We start from the raw sequence: 8,935 nt of genomic DNA on the forward strand, positions 1-8,935 counted from the left end.
CAAAGCGTATGAGATAAAAAGTATGATATTCCGAAACAAATACAAAACAAAAATTCCGGACGGACGTCATCGGCTGCCGTGCCGGTGGGAACGTACAGAATAGGCCACTCGGAGTTCAGACAGATGTTTTGTTATTATAAGCATTATTATTATAGAGAGGCGTGTTGCCGATTTTTAATTTATCATCGATTCATCATCATCGGCCGTATTCGAACGAACCGATACGGCGGAACGTGCATGGTATAGGCGAGGCTCCGATGAGTTACTGTTTTGAATTTTTATTTTCATTCGTCATGATAGAAATATTATATAGGTACGCGTACCTACGAATATAACAAAATATCGTTTTGCAGAATACATAAATCAAGCGTTATTATAATGGGTTTACAGTGAGATGGAATATATATATAATTTTTTTTAATGCATAAAGATCGGAGACCACCATCAAGAAATTAAATCAGTTTTCCATTTACGGTACAATAAATAAACATCAACAACAATAAAACTATAGTAAATAGCTAGTATCATTTATAATAACAATATTAAATGTCGTAATCCGTTTTATCGGAAAAGAAAAATTGAGAGGTCCTCATCGGATTGATATTATTATTTCTCATAATCAAATAATATTTCCAAATCAACTTGTGACTTGCGCTCAATTTCCTGTAATCCTGTCATTGTGAATAACTAACAATTATTCAATCGACCACAAATTGCTAATACTATAAATACAGAGATACCCCACATTTATGATGTGTACGAAATGTATTTTATAATGTGGACGCTATAGCATTAGTCTGAAGTTGAACCGAATAATTTTTTTTTTTTTTTATCGAACTGGACATTCGGTAAGTATACGTGCGTTCGATTAAGAAAAAGCATCTGCCGGCCATTTTTATATTGTCCAATAGTATTATTGTCTATAGTCGCGTTTTTCCAGCGCATACCTACACAATAAAATATTAGTATAGCTATATCTCTTCTTTTTTTTTTTTTTTTAATCTCAAGAAGAAGCACTCAATGGTGCACTAAAATAAAAATCAGTCAGGTACCACCGTCATCAGTACAATCGATAGACCGACCGTAGGTCAGGTACTCGTCGCCAATATTGCAGCCGGATAGGACAGCTAGGTAGATAACTCATTAGAGTTGATTATATTTTTACACGTCGCCATTATCACACCTAAATGTAATTTGACAACAGCAACTATTACTAGGTAAGCAAACTCTACTTCGTCGTCGTGACATTATTTAAAGTAAAGAAAAAACAACACCCGTTATAGGCACGAAATGCGAATAGAGTAATTGTGTCCACGTAAAACTCGTGTCGTACCTGTGCGGCTGTGCAGCGATGACGTGACGGTGTGCTGGCTTAAATACACAGACGATGACGGTGGCAGTATATGATAGTTTTTCTGTTAGCCGAACTGGATTATTTCCCTGAGATTATATATATATATATAATGTAATAATATAACATTAAGTCTGTCGAGTTGTCTTTTGCTGCACGTGACTTCAATCCAAAATCGCGGCGGCCGATTCACCTATTCTGCTATTCCGCAAATGTTTATTCTGAAGACTTACGAGAGAGAGTAAACCAATCCATACTAATCAGGTTTTGGAGATGTTTCAAGAAAGAAAAAAATCACAACTCCCGCTTGTGGATTCGGTTAAACTACACAGCTCGTCGTGAAAATATATTATTATTATTATTTTTATTATATTTACAGTATGGGACCTGCAAGTGTTTTCTCGTACAGATAACAATATAGAAAAAGTGAAAACTCTGCATAAAATGTACGAGTATAACAAACTCTGCAATTGCAATTGCAAATGTTTTCACTAGAAATGCACATCTGCCTGCAGCAACATCAGCACTGCCGTCTGACTTATCTCTCAGTCAAGCCATTACCGTTCTGCCAATTTTTCGATATTTTAGATTCTGAGCGGAGCTAGAAATGTATTGGTTTTAAAATTATGTTTATTTCATTTTCTTTTTCTTTTTTATTCTATAAACACTTTTTCTAACCTAACCTCTAAACTTGCTCAAAAGTATCAAGTGTAGCATCTTTTCTGAAAGGTAATGTTCTTGAACTGGTACTTTGAAGAGGTCATTTTTCGATTTTCGAAATAGTATTCGAAATAAAAGCAGTTAAAAGAGAACAAAACGTACGATTTCACGGTTTTATAATATTAAATAATTACGGACGACGTTTTCTACCAGAAATATTGCTTAAAATGAAAATTGATAAGAGATCTTTTTTGTTGTATTTCAAATTTTGTTTCTTACGGCCTAAAATTCCATTTTTAAGCTATTTATAGACATTTTAATTTTGGGAATTTTTTTGTTGTAACTCGGTTAAAAACATTCGTAAAAACTTGAAATTTGGGTTTTTTTACTTATATTAGTCTTATCTATACATGGTAAAATTTTCAAAACATTTGAGTGGCTTTTTAAATCTAAGATTTGAAAAATTTTGATAATCTATAGTATATCCTATACAGATAAACCGTCTCCGCTTAGAATCGTTTTTCGTATACAATGATATAACGTCATTGGATTCAAATTTAATTCCATCCATTACAGTAACCCACTTGTAACCTACTGTACAGCAGAGCGACATCCATGACTTACTCGCTTTTTTATATATATATAAATCTAGTGTCACGATATTTGATTACGCAAATCTCAGAAACCACTTAACCGATTGTGATGAAATTTAGTAAATGTCCCTTGCTTTGTCCGAATCGAGAGATAGGATATAGTTGTGCTCTTGATAAGTGTTCTTTAATTTTCTTCTTTTATTATTGCAAATCAAAGAAAGGATTTTGAGATTCACGAAAAACATTTTTGTTGATAAATGATTTGCTATAGATTATAGCTTAAAATTATAATAGTCATTAGAGGAAATAATATCTGTTACCATTGATTACTAGGGCAGATAAGGTGAAATAATGCACTAAATCGTCTAATTTATGGCGTCGAATAAAAAATATAAAAATTATATCTTAAAACAAGTATGAGAGTTGAACAGATGTCTGTAGCTTATATAGGTAGGTATTCAAAAGTACTTAACCGATTCTGTGAAAATTTCAACTCGATCTTTGATTTACAAGGAGAATTCAAAGAAGGGGTTTCATCGATTCCGCCAGACCTTTTTATACTTGGGGATAAGGTTTATCGATTCCGCCAGCATCGATTCTGCCAGTGCAGGTAGTCTAAATTCAACCTATCGATTTTACTTATTTAACTATATTGTATTATTTTATAAATATATTAATTCACATTGCATTAGTTTTGCATCATCATATTATAACAATACCATTGTATAACTTAAAACTACATTTGACTAAATTAATTATTGAATTATTTTGTATATAGCTATATTATTATTATTATTGTAACATTTTATTTATTTAACTATATTGTATTATTTTATATATATATTAATTCACATTGCATTAGTTTTTCATAATATCATACTATAAAAATATATTTGACTAAACTAATTTAGGTATATTAAAATTAATTATTTAATTATTTTTTTTAAGCAGTTTCTAGGCTGAGGAAAAAATTGGAAGGTGGCGGAATCGATAGGTTGTTTTTAGACTACCTGAACTGGCAGAGTCGATACTGGCGGAATCGATAGGTCCCCTTCAAAGAATAGTTTGAACTATGTTCAATTTGTTTCAAGGGCTGCGACACGATTGAGCATAAAACACCTTTTTCACAACACGATTGAGCATAAATTGTCGGCGTATCAAAGGAAACTGAAATACAAAAGAAAACCAACATGATTGAGCATAAAAAACCCTGCAACGTTGCCATTTTCAATTTTGAACTGTATAGGTACAAAAATATTTAGTTAAATTAAGTTCGGTGCGAATAATTTTAAGTGGCTGTGTGAAAATTGATTCTTCAGCTTTTCTCTTACAATTTTCTCTCAAAACTTGTGTTTCTATTTTTTCAATAGAATTTTGATCGTGTTTATCAGTCATGTGTAGCAGTCATATGTCCAGCACTTTCACTTTATGTTTATCTAAACCTGAGAACATTATTGCTGAACATTTATTATTCGTACACCTCCATCTTAAAAGATTATCTTTTTGCGCTCTCCAATTAATTTATATTTGTATAAATTCACTAAGGCCAATTCTTTGCCTCTTTCTGATAAAATAATTATTATATTACTTATATCCATATTTAAAAAAATAGAAACTATAAAAGCACTTGTACGAAACGCAATATACACGACTATAGGTGATCGAACACTGATATTATTTCTTTAATAATTTTGGAATTGCATCTTAATTATCTTATATTTCCCCCCGATGCTAAATGTCTAAAACGTCGTTTTGCTCCGGAACTAATTTATTGATCGATAACATTGTCGATAAATCCGAGGAGCTCGGCTCACGGTTCGCGTCTGATATCATAATAATTGGTGTAATAACAACTGAAAATAATAAATTTCAAAATATTGTGAATATGGCAACATCACATAAAATATTCTATGCTCAATCGTGTTGCTAAAAAGGTCTATGCTCGATCGTTTTATGCTCAATTGTGCTTTACCGGTTTCAAGTTCTATATACCCAATACAAGCCATATCGGTCAAGTTAGTCCACAAGTTGAGGTACGCCGTCATACATTTTCCCGTGAATTGAGGTACATTAAAACCAAGATACATCTATACAGCGCAATATTTTATATTTTTATTTTTCTTCGTTATATATAAATTGATATCGACTAAATAGTTGTTTGATGTTACTTACCTATTACTGACAATAATTGACAACACTATTATTCTGGATACGATACAAACACACAAATGTCTTACCACACTATGCTTGTGTTGAATTTTTTTCGATGAATGCTCAAAGGCGTAAATTCGGGTGTTAACTCATGAGAGCTTAGTCACACAAAAAATACATTAAAGTCCCCAAATACTTCTCGACTTATCTTATTAAGTATAATTACGTTGATATTTCTAAATTTCGACAGATTTTTGACCGTATTATTATTACATCTTAAATTTCTTTATTATATTATTACATCTCTGTTTATGTCTATTCTAAAAGAGAAACTAATTCCGGGTTGCATAAAAATTATATTAATTTAATGTTTCAATACAATTTCCATGGGCCACTAAATCATATTTAAAGGGCCGTTAGCTCTGCACCATTGGTTAAATGTTTAGTGATTGCTCATGCAACTCGGCATTAAAGTATTTCATTTATTTGCCGATCAGTAGCGTGTCGCCTCAGTTCACCAAATCCAAGATAACCCTGCAGAAATGATCGAGTCATAATGCTAATCGAAACTCATCTATTCTAAAATATAATGGTCCTAGAAAAAAAAATTTACTTTGACGAATCAATATTCAATTTTAATGCGTTGGTCGTGGAAATCTTTAAATATACTATTATAATTTATAATGTGTCTATAATTCACATAAGTAATTATTTGTACCTATAGAACTATAATACGAGACACGAGTAAATATAACAATTAATAAATTATATCAAACGATGATAATATCATAACAGTGAGTTTGAATATTGATAGATAATAATTTTTAATTTCAATATTTGTACTAATATTTATCTATTTTGGAGTAATCAAATTATTTTATTTATTTTTGTTTTCAATTAATGATATGGCTTGATTGAAATATTAATAATTAAAAATGATTAAATATGTGATCCGCTTACACAATTTATATACAATACAAATATGAAATGGTTGGTAATCAAATATTTTTTAAACATATCAACACAAACATCGTGTGCAATTATATTACTATCAATATTATCATATATTGTGTAGCTACTACGTTACAATATGCAATAATATTGGCTATAACATAATGTACAGTGGTACATCGACCTAACACATTTTGATATACGAGTAAATTATTTTAAAATAATTGAAAACCCAAAATCATCATACTTGATTGAAGATTTACAGTATTTCGATGTCATACTACAGTGGAATACCCATAGTTTGATATATTACATATTATATATGTGATATCATGATATTATTTTAATTATTACAATGTTATTGGTGAATAGCACATGATCAAATAAGCACGTTCCTACGAAAATAATAAATAGTAAATAATATGAGAGACAACCATATTATTATAAAAGGTGAATGCTGACTGGCGCTTGATAACTGATGAACGCTTACAGCTGGTATAACTGTTACCAGTGTTTTTCATGTATTTTTTTCTAAGTTGCGTGACGAAAAAAATAACAATAGTAATTAGTAATTACTATACCCACCCTAATTATTTTCAGCATCTTAAGTTTTCGTTTAGGTTCACGAAAGACCCCTGATTAACACTGATCAAAGCGCTTTAAAAAAAAAAAAACCTTTTTATAAATCTAATTTCAAAAACAGACACGATTTCGTTTAAAATAAGAGCTATAAATAGACAGGTACTCGTTTGCCACAGTCAAAGAATTTTTTTTAATAACGTACAAAAAAAAATATCTAGTTAACAACGTTCCACAAGGTACCAAAAATAATAATGTAGCTCAACAAATTACCAACAAAATATTTGCATTAAATATTATGCCACAGTGATAGAAATATTTTAGACTATTTTTTAATTTTTTAATTAAGTAGGTCATTGTAAGTATCATATTATCACCTACATACCTCTAATTTCTTAGGAGCAATGTTGTAAAACAGGAGCATAGGTAATCAATTTATCGTAAAACTCATCTAACATTATAATATTTGTACAATTAGTATTATATATCATACTTATTTTACAAAATTATAATCAGATTAAATCAATTACCACATAATTTTAATTATATAATATATCGATGTGTGTTATAACTTATAAGCTGAATGATAATAATGATGATGATACTAAGTTGATAAACAATTACTTGCAGTCCAACCAGCTAAATAAAACACACGAAACGTGAGTATACCTTCGTTGAAAGCATTATGTATCCCACGAATAGCGATAATATTATAATATCGTTGCTTTGTACAATAATATCAATATACCTACCAATAAATTGTAGCATTATAAACAACTAGTAGGTTACTACTTACCAATTGTGAAATATATTTTAAAGACCGTCAATGATAATTTGATTTTTCTTACATTTAATTATTGTTGTCACCTCACTTGTTTTTGATAACTAAATAATTATTCAGAACAAATACCAACAACAATGATAAAAATCATGACAGCAAAAAGTTTTTTACATTGACGAGTGGCAACATTGCAAGAGTTTGCACATACTTTTTAGGGGAAATGGAAAATAGTCAACAGAAGTATTTGTAGGAAACAAGAGTGATCCGCGTACTTACCAAGTAGCAGTGAGTCTCTTAATTTTTTTTTAACACAATATAACACAATAGAACACAATAGAAAAGACAGAAAAATTATTGATAAATTCTTTCAATTTACAGATTACTATTAGGTATTGTACAAAATAATATCACTTAATTTCAACAATTGACAAACGTCAAAAGACTGACCAATTAAAATAATATTATAACTTTAACAATATAAGTAGTCAATATAATATAATAAATATGTATACAATAATAAACTATAATATTTACACATTTACTGACAAAACATGTATCTACTTTTCAATAATACATGTAGGTATTACTAATCTATTTAAGCACGTACACCATTACATAAATTAATATACTGTACATATTTATAAACTATAGAATTTAAATAGTTGCACATGTGCATCTTATATTTTTATCTAATGTGATTTAAAATTTAAATCAAATGTTGATCAATGATTTCTTGACAGATGATAAGTAGGTATATCAAAAAATAATATGAACATCTATTTAATGAGTAACTTTATAAATATTAAAAGATACCATATCCTTATCATATCTACATATTTTTTTAGATTATTAAAAAACATACAGCAACCTGATTTTTTATTTTTTTCTTAAAAGTTAATATAACTCATATTTTGCTTCGTGAGTACAATGTATGAATTGAATATACATTCAATAATTTAAAGTTAAAATAATATTTAATAACAAAATATCAAACTGATTATCTTGTTATTTACTACAATTTTATTTTGACACGATGTATGCGTGGGTAGATCCGTGAGCTCCTCGGGGTTTAACCTTTAAAAATGTCTTTGAATAATATTCGATGGATATTCTCAGACCGTATAATATTGCAACGGCTTTCCACCATGTTTAACATTTAATATATTTTATATTATTTTGTTCCAATAAGTCTGTTGTAACAATTGTAATATTATTATTCTAATAAACAGCCACCCGGCCACCACCCTGTATGGAGAAACAGGAATAAAAAATAATAGATGATTAAAGTTCAGCATGAGTTTCGAACGGATGTAATGATACACAGTTCGGACTAGTGCGTTTAACTCACGACTACCGAAAGGTATACTTTCTTAATAAATTAATAATATTACAGTTGTATACACTGACTTATTTAAACTTATAATTGAGAGCTTATTTTTTCTTCAAACGGCTTATAAAATAATATCATACAAAGATACCTTATTTTTACTGCAATAATAACCGCAAATATAATATTTTCAACAAAAAAATGTACGTTATGATTATAACACAATAGATACATGTTAATTATAGGTACGGTTACCAACGTAACCTACTCGGACTGATATTTTCTGAAATAACACTATTTTTTATAATATGTGTGTCGTGTGTGTATACTGTATACTATATAGTGAGGTTGATTTTTTGATTGAAAAAAAAAGAAGTGCGTATTTTAGCTTTATTACTGTATAAGTAGTTACAGTATATGACTCAATGTTAAGCTATTATTGCTTAATAGTTAAAAATTTAAATAAAATACATCCGAGATTAAAAAACGAAATTTGTTAAATTTTACCAGATTAATAAATAGAGGTAGGTACAGTACAATAA

Source organism: Diuraphis noxia, unplaced genomic scaffold, assembly GCF_037042655.1.
Source record: "Diuraphis noxia isolate RWA-SAM2 unplaced genomic scaffold, SU_Dnox_SAM2 contig0004, whole genome shotgun sequence".
Classification (NCBI taxonomy): Eukaryota; Metazoa; Arthropoda; class Insecta; order Hemiptera; family Aphididae; genus Diuraphis; species Diuraphis noxia.